This window comes from Coenobita brevimanus, chromosome 101 (genome assembly GCF_032717465.1).
Source record: "Coenobita brevimanus isolate Jiangsu-jjx chromosome 101, ASM3271746v2, whole genome shotgun sequence".
NCBI lineage: Eukaryota > Metazoa > Arthropoda > Malacostraca > Decapoda > Coenobitidae > Coenobita > Coenobita brevimanus.
The window spans coordinates 52,479,661-52,495,647 of NC_137054.1; positions in this window are offsets into that span (position 1 = coordinate 52,479,661).

Genomic DNA, 15,987 nt, shown 5'->3' on the forward strand with positions numbered 1-15,987 from the left:
ATTAAGTGGGGGGATGATGGGGAACTGCAAGGCTTGGTGAATGAGTTTGGGAGAGTGTAAGAAACGGAATCTAAAGGTGAATATACGGAAGAGTAAAGTTATGGTCTTCGAGAGAAATAAAGCCACTGAATGTACAGTGAGGCTGGATGAGGAGGAAATGGAAAATGTGAGTGCGTTTAGGTACTTGGGCAGCGTGATGAGTAAGGATGAAAATTTAGAGGGCAGGGTTGCCATACGTCCGGATTTTCCCGGACATGACCTGGATTTAGATGTCAGAATTTTCGTCCGGGAGGAAGTTTTAAATTCTCCAAAAGTCCAGAATTTCAGCTTCCATCACTTTTGCTCGAAAAATTTGAAGTACCATTAAACTCTGTAATGACGAGAGAGAGAGAGAGAGAGAGAGAGAGAGAGAGAGAGAGAGAGTTGTTTTCATCAGCTGGTAAGTGTTGCCAGCTTGGCTGGTTAGGCGTTCGCACCTAGGTATAATGTCCTCCCTTTTCCTCTTGTTCACCCACGAGTTTTTTTTCTTATCTCCGTACGTAATGCTGTTGCCATAAGATAAATGGTAATTGCACACAATTATTGGCTTTGTTTTCATTTTTATACTGTTGCATTTGATATTCTTATGATCTTATCCTGCATCTAAGGCGCTTCAGCATTTTTCAGTCATAAACTAGCTAATTCTGTCCTCTGCCTGTTGTCCATTATATATATATATATATATATATATATATATATATATATATATATATATATATATATATAGGTGTGTGTGTGTGTGTGTGTGTGTGTTTTGCGGGGCGGGGAGACATGGGTTTCAGCGGAGGCGTCCTGTATTTTGATTGCTCAGATATGCAACCCTATAAGGGTGAAGTGCTTGAAAGGGTACAACAGGGAAGAAAAGTTGCTGGTTCTTTGAAAGCAGTGATTAAGAACAGGGAAGTGAGCAGGGAAATAATAATAATAGAAAAGAAAAGTCGCTGCATGACAGTATTGTGATACCAACCCTAATGTATGGAATTGAAGCTTGGACCGTGTTGGAAGGACACAAGCCAAGTGTGACAGTAGTGGAAATGAGTTATTTGAGAAACATGTGGAATTACTTGGAGAGACAGACTGACAAATGAGAAAGTGAAGGAGCGTTGTGGTGTGGACGTGGATGTACTGAAAAGCGTTAAGAGAAATACACAGAGGTGGTTTGGCCATGTAGAGAGGATGAAGTGCGGGAGACTAACGAGGAGAGTGTGTGTGAGCGAGGTGGAAAGGAGAGAGGGAGGGGAAGGCGAGGATGAGATGAAGGGTTGGAGTGGAGAGGTATATGAGAAAGGGTGGTGTGAGCTGGGAGCAGGGCAGTGAAATGGCGTTGGACAGGGCGACATGGATGCAATCTGTTTGTGGCCACCGCTTACAGGATTGAGGTGTCTGGCAATAGATAGACAGATAGAAATCATAATGAATGGATATTTATGTTTTCACAAGCCAAGGAATTCGTTGAAAGTATTCCATGTTTGTGCTTTTGTTGTTGAGCATCAATAATGCAAATTTTTCCTAGACGACAGATAATTGATTTTTCTACAGTAAGATTGTTTATCTTTTTTTGAAATAACAACAGAGGAAGGAAAAACAAATGAATAAAAAAAGTCCACACACCAGGTTACTGGCGTCCTCCATTCATAAAATATCTGTAACAGTTGGACTTGAACAGCTGTAGGTTGAAGTTTGGGGGGAAACAACTCTGGAGAAGCGAGTTCCAGAGATGCAGTTCGGGGAATAAAAGAATTCTGATAGGCAGAAGTTCTGCAAAATGGCTGAGTGACATTCCAGTCATGAGCGCTACCAGATGCAAGTGTAGCACGAGGGAAGGCATGGAGAGGTGGCACAATGGAAGCAACTTCGTCTGAGCATTTGCCATAAAAATATCTGTAAAATAATGCAAGGAAGGCAGCACTCCTTCTTACTTGTAGGGGAAATAGTTTATTTATAATAGCAGGGTTATGAATAATTCCAACAGTTCATTCTGAATTTTGTCTAGTTGTATTAGTGCAACCTCTCCACATCCATTCCACAAGGGTGAGCAATATTCAAGCTGAGAGAACATATAATTCTTATAAATTATAGCTAACTGCTCGTCAATTAAGAAGTTAAAGACTCTGTAAAATAATCCAAGTTTTTTTTATGCAGTTTTAGCAAGTGATCTGACATGAGAGGTCCAGCTGAGGCCATTGTTAAGTGAGACACCGAGAATTTCAATACTTTTGGAGATGGGAATATTAGTAACATTCATGGCAATACACAAATCTGGCAGTATCTTTCTATTAGTAAATTGTGTATATTTGGTGTCACTAGCATAAAATAAGACATGGTTGTTTTGTCCCCATTCACTGATCGTAGATAAGTCTTGATTTATGGAGATGGCTGTACTGAGTTGAGAGGTAGAGATATTAGACTTTGTAAATGGGTGTTTGAGTGTGAATGAACTGTGAAGTGTTGAGTCATCTGCATATGAATGGATGGGATTGTGGATGACAGATAAGAAATCATTAATATGAACCAGGAACAGGGTTGGCACCAGAACTGATCCCTGCGGCATGCCAGCGTTAACTGAGTGGAAATTGGAATATACATTATCTACTATTACTCTTATTTTTCTGTTGCTGAGATACGAGGAAAGCAGAGGAACAAAAGACTTTGGTCCATATCATGGGAGTTTGGACAGCAGGGAACGGTACCATACTCTGTCGAAAGCTTTAGAAATATCAAGGGCTACTGCTTAAGTTTCTCCATGTAGGTCGATTGATTGATGGATGGTATGAGTTACGAGACTGAGTGTGTCAATGGTGGATTTTTTGTGGCGAAAACCATATTGTCTGTCACTGATTAAGTTGTTGTAATCAAGATGTTTAACTATGCTTGTTAAATAAAATTTCACATACTTTACCAAGAGAAGATGTGACAGTTACTGGTCTGTAATCAGAGGGATCAGAGGAACTTCCTTTCTCTGGAACTGGGTGGATACTGGCTTCTTTCCATGAATTAGGGAATGAAGAAGTACGTATGCATAGTCTGAATAATTTTGCTAGAACAGAGGCAAGTTCTGAGGAACATATTTCCAAAACAATTGGAGGAATTCCATCTGGGTCTGGAGCTTTGTTGGTTGGTAAATTGTCTAGGATGGATTTTAGGTATCTTGTCTGTATTTTACGTGGAACAGTTTCGGGAGAGTCAAGTTCTAGTACTGGGACATTCTGACTGACTTTATGGTAGAATTTCTGGCAAATGTACTGGCAAAGATATTTGCTTTCCCACGCAGGTCATTTGTAATGTTGCCATCTGAAGATTTTAGTGGGGGAATGGATGACGACTTGTTAAAGTAATTATTGAAAAAACTGAAAGTTGACCAGAATATTCTATTGTCATTGGGGTTGCTAAGTAGTTTTAATGCTTGATTTTGAAGAAAGTTTGATTTAGCGCGATTTATTACAGCTTTTGCATGGTTTCTAGCAATTTTAAAGTGAAAGAGTGATTCAGATGTTTTTGATTTTAAGTAAGAGTTATATGCTAATGACTTTTGGGCTGTTGCTCTGGCACAGTTTCTATCACATCATTTTGAAGAGTTCGATCTTTTAGTGAACTGTTGACTTGGTATGAATAAATCCATATCAGCTAGTATTAAGTTATTAATGTGGGACTGGGTAGAATTGACATCACTAGAGAAGAAAGACTGCCATGGAATGTCAGCATGATAATTTCTAAATCCATCCCAGTTTGCCCTGCCAAAGTGCCATCGGGTCACCCTGACAGGTTCAGAGCGGGGGGCTTTGGGGGGGAATAAGTACAGTAATGTGGTTTTATTTCTTTTTCCACGCACCTACACTACCACTAACATTTAACAGACGCACACATATTCGTTCGCATATTGTGATCCCAGGATTCTTCAAAAGTAGAGTCTGAAATCAGGTAATGCTTTCATTTTAAACAGATGGAGGATGATGTCATGTTCCAAATATCTTATGTTCCATGGCAACACGTGTCATCCGCCGAAATGAATGAGGAATACAGTAAGTAGCCAGACATTCAGTCCCTGGCATCAGTATGGAAATTACCAGTGGAAAGTCTCGCTTAACAATAATCTATATTATTTAGAATAACTAAGACTCAGCTGTCTGAGGCAACTGACAGCAAACCCTTTTCTGTATCCTCCTACTTTCTCTATACTCATTTCAAAGTCAAAGTTGGCCGTTGTGTATATGCATGCAATGACTTGTCATGCTCTCGTGTTCCTGAACTTGATTCTTCTGAATTCTCTACTCTGTGGCTTCTGCTTTCCTGTCATTCTCTGACTAAATATATCTGTGCTGTTAACTTATCCCTTACTTCTGGTTACTATAAAAAATTCTTCTACTAACTTCTACGATGGAACACATCCAATCCGTTTCTCCTTTCTGTGAAATCTCAATTCTAGATTTCAATGTTCACCATCACCTTTGGCTCTCCTCTCCTTTCACTGATCCACCTGGTGAAGAAGCCCACATCTTTTCTATTTTATTGATTACTGCAGCTTGTACAGCACCCTACCCGTATCCCTGACCACCTAGGAGAGTTCAAACATTTTTTGACCTCTTCCTTATAACTAATCCATCTACTTATGCTGTTAGTCTCTCCCCTCCGTTGGGCTCCTCTGATCACGAACTTATTACCTTAACATGTCCTATCGCTCCAGTACGGACTGTGGACCCTCCAAAGAAAAGATGGTTGTGTCAGTTTGGAGCCATTGATTGGGAGGCTCTTCGGCAGTACTTCCTTGATTTTCCCTGGAATGATTGTTGCTTCCATGGCTCGGAGCGATGAGAGTGTGCATTGTGCATTACGGAAGTTATTCTCTCAGGCATGGAAGCATAATTCCATTCTCATATCCTTTGACTAATGCAAGAAAGCCTTGGTTTAATCACACTTCTTCTAATGCTGTCCACAACAACGAGAGGGCCTATAAAAGGTACCGGAGCCAACCCACCCCTGAATCACATCTTTTTTATGTTTCTGCCCGGAATCGTGCTAAGTCTGTTCTTCACTCTGCTAAAAATAATTTCATCCGTACTAAATGCTGTCAACTCCTCAACTCAAATTCTTCCCGCTCCGTGTGCCACATTTCCAAAAACCTCTCTAACAACTTTACCTCATTAGCCTTCCCTCTTCTTTTCTGCTCTTTAGCTATTTCTTCTACTGATAAAGCAGATTTTTTTTTGCTTAGACTTTTTCCTCCAGTTCCACCTTAGACGATTCCGGTGCTGTTCCTCCATCACTTCTCCCTTCTGACTTCCTCATGACTGACATTAAAATGTCTTCGGCTGATGTTTTTTCTGTCATCACTTGCCTCAGTACTAACAATGCATAAGGGCCTGATGGAGTCCCTCCTGTTGTCCTCAAGAACTGTGTTTCTGTGCTTACACCCTGCCTAGGTAAACTTTTTCGCCTTTGTCTGTCAACTTGTACATTTCCTTCTTGCTGGAAGTTTGCTCTCATTCAGCCTGTCCCAAAGATGGGTGACCATTCCCAGCCCTCTAACTATCTCCCAGTTGCTTTAACATCCTATGTCTCAAAAATTTTTGAATCTGTTCTTAATAAAATTTTTTTTAAAGCATATTTCCTGTTACAGCCTTCTCTCTGATCATCAATATGGGTTCCGTTAGGGACACTCCACTGGCGATCTTCTCACCTACCTTTCAGACTCCTGGTCATCCTCCTTTTGGAGCTTTGGCGAAAGCTTTGCCATTGCATTTGATATCTCAAAGGCTTTGGAACGAGTCTGTCAAAATTCTTTAATTTCCAAACTGCCCTATTACTGTTCCTATTCTTCTATTTGCACCTTCATCTATAGCTTCCTCTCTGGTCATTCTATAGCTGTGTTGTAGAGCGCCACCGTTCTTCTCCTAGATATATCAACAGTGGTGATCCTCAGGGCTCTCTCCTAACACCAACTCTCTTCCTTTTATTCATCAGTGACCTAAGCTGTACATCTAACCCTATCCACTCGTACACTGACGATTCCACCCTTCATCTTTCCATTCGGTTCTCACAAAGTCCGTCTCAGTAGTTACCTCAACAAACAAGGGATGAGGCTATGGCAGACCTAATGTCTGACTTGGTTTGTATCTCTGATTTGGGCAAACGTAATCTTGTTTTCAATGCCTCAAAGACTCAGTTTTTACACCTATCAACCCAAAAAAATCTTTCACGGGAGTACCCTCTAATGTTTGATGATATCCAGCTCAGGCCTGCATCATCCTTAAACATACCTGGGGTTTCATTCACTCGGGATTTACCTTGGAAAGATCATATTACATCTCTTGTAAAATCTGCTTCCAAGAGATTAGGTGTGCTAAGCTGACTCCGTACCTTTTTTACCCGTGTACAGTTGTTGACTTTATACACGGGTTTTATTTGCCCTTGGGTAGAAGACAATTCTCATGGGTGGGGAGGCTCCCCACATACAGCTCTTCTCAATAGGATGGAATCAAAGGCATTTCGTCTCATTAACTCTCCTCGTCTTAGTGGCTCCCTTCAACCTCTGTCTCTTCGCCGCACTGTTGCATCTTTATTTCTTTTCTATCGCTGCTTCAGTGGTCACTGCTCCTCTGAACTGTCTGCTTGCATCCCTCCACCTCTACGACGGATGCATAGCACCCCTCTAGCAACAAACTCTCATCCCGTTTCTGTCCAGCTCTCTAATACAAGAGTTAACCGTTACTCCCAGTCCTTCATTTATGCAACAGGTCAACTCTGGAACTACCTCTGTATTTCCTACGTCCTATGATCTCCAATCTTTCAAACGCAGTGTGTCCATGCATCTCGAAATGAATGGATCTTGACCTTGGCTCTCTGTTGCATTTATTTTTTTTTCTCTTGGAAGGAACGGTTTGCGGGCTCCTGGTCTTTGGTTCCTTCTTCCTTCCATAAAAAAAAAAGTCAAAGTGAGCACCACAGTAATATGTTTTCATAACACTGTGGGTGTAAATCGAAGCAACCCTCAAATAACCTCATGGATTTTAATTGTACGGAAATGTGTGCCCCAGAGTAAGTTGCAATGACTTTCAGTACAACTTCAGACTATATTTCTATCAGCATTTGTCTGCTTTATGATTTGTGCACTTTGGATGCAAAAGTGGACATATGTGGATTGACTGAGACGAAACGAAGAAGACGAGAATGTGAGAGAGTAGGAGTATGAACTAGGTATATGTGAGAGAGTAGGTGAGAATGAGAGGGCAAGGGAGGATGCATGTATTGTTGTGTGCAAGAGAAGAAAGGAGAATATAACTGAGTATGGATCAGTTGGTTCACGGATCGTGTGGGTAAGACTGAAAGTAGGAATACAAGCATGGGTGAAAGAAGAGTGAAAGAAGAGATCTGGGCAAATGTGGAAGTGTACATGGAAAAGTTTGTGAACAATGAGAGAGTGTTTTTTATTGGAGATATGAATGGAAAAGTAGGGAATGTGATGTGGATGGAGTATTTGGTGAGCGGGGTGTGCCCGCAGAAGTGGATGAGAATGGTAGTGTTATAGTGGACGTTTGTGCAGGGGGGAGGGGGGGTGATAGCCAATAGCCTATGTAGGCGCAAAATGATCTACAGATGTACACTCGCTCCAGAAATTATCGGTGCACTCTGGGTTCGAGCCATCCGGAATGATTCGACCCTGTGGCAGTGACAGCCCGTTAATACCTACATATATTATAACATTTACGGCCATTCCCTACACATTATGAAGAACACAAGAGGTGTCTGATACAGCAGTCAATTATCGTCTGGGATACCTGCGTGTGGAAGGAAAGAACCGCAATTTCCAGTTTCCTTTGTTCTGTATGTCATAATATTTAACATATTCTGCACCGATACTTTCTGGAGCGAGTGTACATGGTGGGCGGTGAGAATGGTGAGTGGTGAGGTGAATGAACGGAAGATAATTATTGATTACTTGTGTGTGGATGAGAGAATGAGAAGATATATGATGAATGTGAGAACACACAGAGGCTGGGTATGTGGACTCCCTCACCACCACTTGGTAGTGGTGAGCGTCAGGGTACAAATTTGCTGGATGAGTAGAAGAAGAGAAGCGCAGGAGGAAGCAGTTCATACAAAGAATGTAGAAAGGATGCAGGAGGTTGCAGAAAATGCTGAATATAAGAGAGAAGTGGAGGAGCGACTGGGTAGATATGATCTGGAGTAGATGGGGAAGGTGGAAGGTGCGTGCAAGGAATTTACAGAAGAAATCTGTGCAGCATGTAAGGTGGTGGATAGAGTGACGAGAAGACAAAAGGAGGTACAAGGAACAGCATGGTGGAATGAAGAGGTGAGACAAGCTGTGGTGCAAGATGAATGCAACGAGTAGATGAGGGTGTGGAGAAAGTTGAGAGACGGAAGACAGAGTTATATGTAGAGAGGATATGAGAGGTGAAAAGATTAGTAAGAGGGTCTAACAAGAGAGTGGATGAGGAATTTGAGTGTAAAGTGGAGGGAATGTAAGAAAATGTTCTGGAATGAGGTTAAGAAAGTTAGACAGGGGGTTAAAGAAGTAAGTTGAGGATTGAAAGATAAAAATGGTATTTTGCTAGTGGAGATGGGAAAAAAATCGAGCAGATGGAGAGAACAATTTAAGGAATTGTTGAACATAGAGAACGACAGTAATGTGAAGATAATTTTCTGGGGAATGGATGGGAGAAGGAGGGAGGTGAGAAGAGAGGAAGAAATCAGTATGGAAGTAGTGGAAGCAATGAAGAAAGTCAAAATGCGGAAAGCCACAGCAACTGATGAAGTGTGTAGTGAAATGCTGAAGCACGGGGGGGAGGGAGGGGGAGATAATAGTGGAATGGATAGATGTGCAGATTGGCTTGAGAGGAAAGTAGAGTCCGGGGGGATTCGAAGTCAGGTATAATAATTTCCTCGTACAAAGGATAGGGGGAAATAGAAGTGTGTGGTAGTCTTGGGGGCATTTGTTATATTAGTGTAATAGGAAAGGTATTATGGTGGGAGACTTAGTGGCAGACTTAGGGAAATAACAGAGGAATTAATTGGAGAAGAACATGGAGGCTTCAGGAAGGGAAGAGGTTGTGTAGATCAGGGCCCGGATGCACAAACGCCCTTAAGGCTACACACGGCCTTAAGTCGGGTGGTTTACGGCCGCAAGTCGCTGAGGCCCGTGCACGAAGCACCTGAAGCAGGGTAAACTTCGGTAAAGCCGCCTCAGCCTCTGAGGCTGGGTCGAAGGAGCCTTTCCGTGTTGTGACCCGTAACGATTTTATATCCTCTACAGCACAAACCGGACCAAACTTGTTACTGTTTATCTCGGTATGGGGTTGGTGGTTGCCTGTGAACTAGATCGTGCTTTGTGAAGGGCTTGGAGGTTTCTTGGATCCACCGAACCTCCTTATCATAAATGATTAACATGCAGTCTTTCAAACGCAGTGTGTCCATGCATCTCGAAATGAATGGATCTTGACCTTGGCTCTCTGTTGCATTTTTTTTTTTCTTGGAAGGAACGGTTTGCGAGCTTCTGGTCTTTGGTTCCTTCTTCCTTCCATAAAAAAAAAAAAAGTCAAAGTGAGCACCACAGTAATATGTTTTCATAACACTATGTGTGTAAATCGAAGCAACCCTCAAATATCCTCATGGATTTTAATTGTACGGAAATGTGTGCCCCAGAGTAAGTTGCAATGACTTTCAGTACAACTTCAGACTATATTTCTATCAGCATTTGTCTGCTTTATGATTTGTGCACTTTGGATGCAAAAGTGGACATATGTGGATTGACTGAGACGAAACGAAGAAGTCGAGAATGTGAGAGAGTAGGAGTATGAACTAGGTATATGTGAGAGAGTAGGTGAGAATGAGAGGGCAAAGGAGGATGCATGTATTGTTGTGTGCAAGTGAAGAAAGGAGAATATAACTGAGTATGGATCAGTTAGTTCACGGATCGTCTGGGTAAGACCGAAAGTAGGAAAACAAGCAGGGGTGAAAGAAGAGTGAAAGAAGAGATCTGGGCAAATGTGGAAGTGTACATGGAAAAGAGTGAGAACAATGAGAGTGTTTTTTATCGGAGATATGAATGGAAAAGTAGGGAATGTGATGTGGATGGAGTAATTGGTGAGCGGGGTGTGCCCGCAGAAGTGGATGAGAATGGTAGTGTTATAGTGGACGTTTGTGCAGGGGGGGGGGGGTGATAGCCAATAGCCTATGTAGGCACAAAATGATCTACAGATGTACACTCGCTCCAGAAATTATCGGTGCACTCTGGGTTCGATGCCATCCGGAATGATTCGACCCTGTGGCAGTGACAGCCCGTTAATACCTACATATATTATAACATTTACGGCCATTCCCTACACATTATGAAGAACACAAGAGGTGTCTGATACAGCAGTCAATTATCGTCTGGGATGCCTGCGTGTGGAAGGAAAGAACCGCAATTTCCAGTTTCCTTTGTTCTGTATGTCATAATATTTAACACATATTCTGCACCGATACTTTCTGGAGCGAGTGTACATGGTGGGCGGTGAGAACGGTGAATGGTGAGGTGAATGAAGGGAAGTTAATTATTGATTACTTGTGTGTGTGGATGAGAGAATGAGAAGATATATGATGAATGTGAGAACACACAGAGGCTGGGTATGTGGACTCCCTCACTACCACTTGGTAGTGGTGAGCGTCAGGGTACAAATTTGCTGGATGAGTAGAAGAAGAGAAGTGCAGGAGGAAGCAGTTCATACAAAGAAGGTAGAAAGGATGCAGGAGGTTGCAGAAAATGCTGAATATAAGAGAGAAGTGCAGGAGCGATTGGGTAGATATGATCTGGAGTAGATGGGGAAGGTGGAAGGTGCGTGCAAGGAATTTACAGAAGAAATCTGTGCAGCATGTAAGGTGGTGGATAGAGTGACGAGAAGACAAAAGGAGGTACAAGGAACAGCATGGTGGAATGAAGAGGTGAGACAAGCTGTGGTTCAAAAGATGAAAGCAATGAATAGATGAGGGCGTGGAGAAAGTTGAGAGACGGAAGAGAGAGTTATATGTAGAGAGGATATGAGAGGTGAAAAGATTAGTAAGAGGGAGTAACAAGAGAGTGGATGAGGAATTTGAGTGTAAAGTGGAGGGAATGTAAGAAAATGTTCTGGAATGAGGTTAAGAAAGTTAGACAGGGAGTTAAAGAAGTAAGTCGAGGATTGAAAGATAAAAATGGTATTTTGCTAGTGGAGATGGGAAAAAAATCGGGCAGATGGAGAGAACAATTTAAGGAATTGTTGAACATAGAGAACGACAGTCATGCGAATATAATTTTCTGGGGAATGGATGGGAGAAGGAGGGAGGTGGGAAGAGAGGAAGAAATCAGTATGGAAGTAGTGGAAGCAATGAAGAAAGTCAAAATGTGGAAAGCCACAGGAACTGATGAAGTGTGTGGTGAAATGCTGAAGCACGGGGGGGAGGGAGGGGGAGATAATAGTGGAATGGATAGATGTGCAGATTGGCTTGAGAGGAAAGTAGAGTCCGGGGGGATTCGAAGTCAGGTATAATAATTTCCTCGTACAAAGGAGAGGGAGAAATAGAAGTATGTGGTAATCTTGGGGGCATTTGTTATATTAGTGTAATAGGAAAAGTATTATGGTGGGAGACTTAGTGGCAGACTTAGGGAAATAACAGAGGAATTAATTGGAGAAGAACATGGAGGCTTCAGGAAGGGAAGAGATTGTGTAGATCAGGGCCCGGATGCACAAACGGCCTTAAGGCTACACACGGCCTAAGTCGGGTGGTTTACAGCCGCAAGTCGCTGAGGCCCGTGCACGAAGCACCTGAAGGAGGGTAAACTTCGGTAAAGCCGCCTCAGCCTCTGAGGCTGGGTCGGAGGAGCCTTTCCGTGTTGTGACCCGTAACGATTTTATATTCTCTACAGCACAAACCGGACCAAACTTGTTACTGTTTATCTCGGTATGGGGTTGGTGGTTGCCTGTGAACTAGATCGTGCTTTGTGAAGGGCTTGGAGGTTTCTTGGATCCACCGAACCTCCTTATCATAAATGATTAACATGCAGTCTTTCAAACGCAGTGTGTCCATGCATCTCGAAATGAATGGATCTTGACCTTGGCTCTCTGTTGCATTTTTTTTTTTCTTGGAAGGAACGGTTTGCGGGCTTCTGGTCTTTGGTTCCTTCTTCCTTCCATAAAAAAAAAAAAAAGTCAAAGTGAGCACCACAGTAATATGTTTTCATAACACTATGTGTGTAAATCGAAGCAACCCTCAAATATCCTCATGGATTTTAATTGTACGGAAATGTGTGCCCCAGAGTAAGTTGCAATGACTTTCAGTACAACTTCAGACTATATTTCTATCAGCATTTATCTGCTTTATGATTTGTGCACTTTGGATGCAAAAGTGGACATATGTGGATTGACTGAGACGAAACGAAGAAGACGAGAATGTGAGAGAGTAGGAGTATGAACTAGGTATATGTGAGAGAGTAGGTGAGAATGAGAGGGCAAAGGAGGATGCATGTATTGTTGTGTGCAAGTGAAGAAAGGAGAATATAACTGAGTATGGATCAGTTAGTTCACGGATCGTGTGGGTAAGACCGAAAGTAGGAAAACAAGCAGGGGTGAAAGAAGAGTGAAAGAAGAGATCTGGGCAAATGTGGAAGTGTACATGGAAAAGAGTGAGAACAATGAGAGTGTTTTTTATCGGAGATATGAATGGAAAAGTAGGGAATGTGATGTGGATGGAGTAATTGGTGAGCGGGGTGTGCCCGCAGAAGTGGATGAGAATGGTAGTGTTATAGTGGACGTTTGTGCAGGGGGGAGGGGTGATAGCCAATAGCCTATGTAGGCGCAAAATGATCTACAGATGCACACTCGCTCCAGAAATTATCGTTGCACTCTGGGTTCGATGCCATCCGGAATGATTCGACCCTGTGGCAGTGACAGCCCGTTAATACCTACATATATTATAACATTTACGGCCATTCCCTACACATTATGAAGAACACAAGAGGTGTCTGATACAGCAGTCAATTATCGTCTGGGATGCCTGCGTGTGGAAGGAAAGAACCGCAATTTCCAGTTTCCTTTGTTCTGTATGTCATAATATTTAACACATATTCTGCACCGATACTTTCTGGAGCGAGTGTACATGGTGGGCGGTGAGAACGGTGAATGGTGAGGTGAATGAAGGGAAGTTAATTATTGATTACTTGTGTGTGGATGAGAGAATGAGAAGATATATGATGAATGTGAGAACACACAGAGGCTGGGTATGTGGACTCCCTCACTACCACTTGGTAGTGGTGAGCGTCAGGGTACAAATTTGCTGGATGAGTAGAAGAAGAGAAGTGCAGGAGGAAGCAGTTCATACAAAGAAGGTAGAAAGGATGCAGGAGGTTGCAGAAAATGCTGAATATAAGAGAGAAGTGCAGGAGCGATTGGGTAGATATGATCTGGAGTAGATGGGGAAGGTGGAAGGTGCGTGCAAGGAATTTACAGAAGAAATCTGTGCAGCATGTAAGGTGGTGGATAGAGTGACGAGAAGACAAAAGGAGGTACAAGGAACAGCATGGTGGAATGAAGAGGTGAGACAAGCTGTGGTTCAAAAGATGAAAGCAATGAATAGATGAGGGCGTGGAGAAAGTTGAGAGACGGAAGAGAGAGTTATATGTAGAGAGGATATGAGAGGTGAAAAGATTAGTAAGAGGGAGTAACAAGAGAGTGGATGAGGAATTTGAGTGTAAAGTGGAGGGAATGTAAGAAAATGTTCTGGAATGAGGTTAAGAAAGTTAGACAGGGAGTTAAAGAAGTAAGTCGAGGATTGAAAGATAAAAATGGTATTTTGCTAGTGGAGATGGGAAAAAAATCGAGCAGATGGAGAGAACAATTTAAGGAATTGTTGAACATAGAGAACGACAGTCATGCGAATATAATTTTCTGGGGAATGGATGGGAGAAGGAGGGAGGTGGGAAGAGAGGAAGAAATCAGTATGGAAGTAGTGGAAGCAATGAAGAAAGTCAAAATGTGGAAAGCCACAGGAACTGATGAAGTGTGTGGTGAAATGCTGAAGCACGGGGGGGAGGGAGGGGGAGATAATAGTGGAATGGATAGATGTGCAGATTGGCTTGAGAGGAAAGTAGAGTCCGGGGGGATTCGAAGTCAGGTATAATAATTTCCTCGTACAAAGGAGAGGGAGAAATAGAAGTATGTGGTAATCTTGGGGGCATTTGTTATATTAGTGTAATAGGAAAAGTATTATGGTGGGAGACTTAGTGGCAGACTTAGGGAAATAACAGAGGAATTAATTGGAGAAGAACATGGAGGCTTCAGGAAGGGAAGAGATTGTGTAGATCAGGGCCCGGATGCACAAACGGCCTTAAGGCTACACACGGCCTAAGTCGGGTGGTTTACAGCCGCAAGTCGCTGAGGCCCGTGCACGAAGCACCTGAAGGAGGGTAAACTTCGGTAAAGCCGCCTCAGCCTCTGAGGCTGGGTCGGAGGAGCCTTTCCGTGTTGTGACCCGTAACGATTTTATATTCTCTACAGCACAAACCGGACCAAACTTGTTACTGTTTATCTCGGTATGGGGTTGGTGGTTGCCTGTGAACTAGATCGTGCTTTGTGAAGGGCTTGGAGGTTTCTTGGATCCACCGAACCTCCTTATCATAAATGATTAACATGCAGTCTTTCAAACGCAGTGTGTCCATGCATCTCGAAATGAATGGATCTTGACCTTGGCTCTCTGTTGCATTTTTTTTTTTCTTGGAAGGAACGGTTTGCGGGCTTCTGGTCTTTGGTTCCTTCTTCCTTCCATAAAAAAAAAAGTCAAAGTGAGCACCACAGTAATATGTTTTCATAACACTATGTGTGTAAATCGAAGCAACCCTCAAATATCCTCATGGATTTTAATTGTACGGAAATGTGTGCCCCAGAGTAAGTTGCAATGACTTTCAGTACAACTTCAGACTATATTTCTATCAGCATTTATCTGCTTTATGATTTGTGCACTTTGGATGCAAAAGTGGACATATGTGGATTGACTGAGACGAAACGAAGAAGACGAGAATGTGAGAGAGTAGGAGTATGAACTAGGTATATGTGAGAGAGTAGGTGAGAATGAGAGGGCAAAGGAGGATGCATGTATTGTTGTGTGCAAGTGAAGAAAGGAGAATATAACTGAGTATGGATCAGTTAGTTCACGGATCGTGTGGGTAAGACCGAAAGTAGGAAAACAAGCAGGGGTGAAAGAAGAGTGAAAGAAGAGATCTGGGCAAATGTGGAAGTGTACATGGAAAAGAGTGAGAACAATGAGAGTGTTTTTTATCGGAGATATGAATGGAAAAGTAGGGAATGTGATGTGGATGGAGTAATTGGTGAGCGGGGTGTGCCCGCAGAAGTGGATGAGAATGGTAGTGTTATAGTGGACGTTTGTGCAGGGGGGAGGGGTGATAGCCAATAGCCTATGTAGGCGCAAAATGATCTACAGATGCACACTCGCTCCAGAAATTATCGTTGCACTCTGGGTTCGATGCCATCCGGAATGATTCGACCCTGTGGCAGTGACAGCCCGTTAATACCTACATATATTATAACATTTACGGCCATTCCCTACACATTATGAAGAACACAAGAGGTGTCTGATACAGCAGTCAATTATCGTCTGGGATGCCTGCGTGTGGAAGGAAAGAACCGCAATTTCCAGTTTCCTTTGTTCTGTATGTCATAATATTTAACACATATTCTGCACCGATACTTTCTGGAGCGAGTGTACATGGTGGGCGGTGAGAACGGTGAATGGTGAGGTGAATGAAGGGAAGTTAATTATTGATTACTTGTGTGTGGATGAGAGAATGAGAAGATATATGATGAATGTGAGAACACACAGAGGCTGGGTATGTGGACTCCCTCACTACCACTTGGTAGTGGTGAGCGTCAGGGTACAAATTTGCTGGATGAGTAGAAGAAGAGAAGT